Source organism: Rhagoletis pomonella, unplaced genomic scaffold, assembly GCF_013731165.1.
Source record: "Rhagoletis pomonella isolate Grant_MI unplaced genomic scaffold, Rhpom_1.0 Rhpom_scaffold_11156, whole genome shotgun sequence".
Taxonomy (NCBI): Eukaryota; Metazoa; Arthropoda; class Insecta; order Diptera; family Tephritidae; genus Rhagoletis; species Rhagoletis pomonella.
The window spans coordinates 1-731 of NW_023469683.1; the positions used below are offsets into that span (position 1 = coordinate 1).

Below are 731 nucleotides of genomic sequence, written 5' to 3' on the forward strand. Positions count from 1 at the left end.
GGGGGGAGAATTCTTAGATGGTTAATTTTTCCTACTCCTTATATAATTTGCTTACCTATATATATAAAATTATTAACTTTATTTGTTTGTATTATTCGAGGATTAATGGGTTATTTAATTTCTCATGTTTCTTTATTTTATTTAAATAAATCATTTAATAATTATTTAGTTAGTTATTTTTTTGGTTCCATATGATTTATACCTTACATTTGTACTTATGGAATTATTAATTTTCCATTAAATTTAGGGGGATTAGTTTATAAATCATTTGATCAAGGTTGGTCAGAATTTGTAGGTGGTCAAAATTTATATAATAGATTAATTAAATTTTCTAATTGAAATTTTTTATTTCATAATAATAATTTAAAAATTTATTTACTATTATTTTTTTTATGAATTACTTTTTTATTTAGAATTTTTTTATTATTTTATTCAAGTAGCTTAAATTTAGAGAATAACATTGAATATGTTAGGGTAATGGAATAATTCTTGAATGTAGTGAATTAATATTTGTAATTTATTAAAAAGAATATTTTAATTTTACAATGAAAATGTAATGTTTTCATTAAACTATATAAACAGAAGTATAAATGGAATTTAACCATTAAAAGATAAAAGTTAGCAGCTTTTTCTTGAACATCATACTTTCTTAATTGGAGTATAAATCTCAATTCTATCATTAACAGTGATAAGCCTCTTTTTGGCTTCAATTAATAGATCGATATTAATTG

The 731-nt window shown here is 20.2% G+C and overlaps 1 pseudogene; it reads left to right on the forward strand.

Moving 5' to 3' along the window:
- Positions 1 to 57: 57 nt before the first annotated feature.
- Positions 58 to 474, forward strand: LOC118756611 (annotated as a pseudogene).
- The last annotated feature ends 257 nt before the right edge of the window (positions 475 to 731 follow it).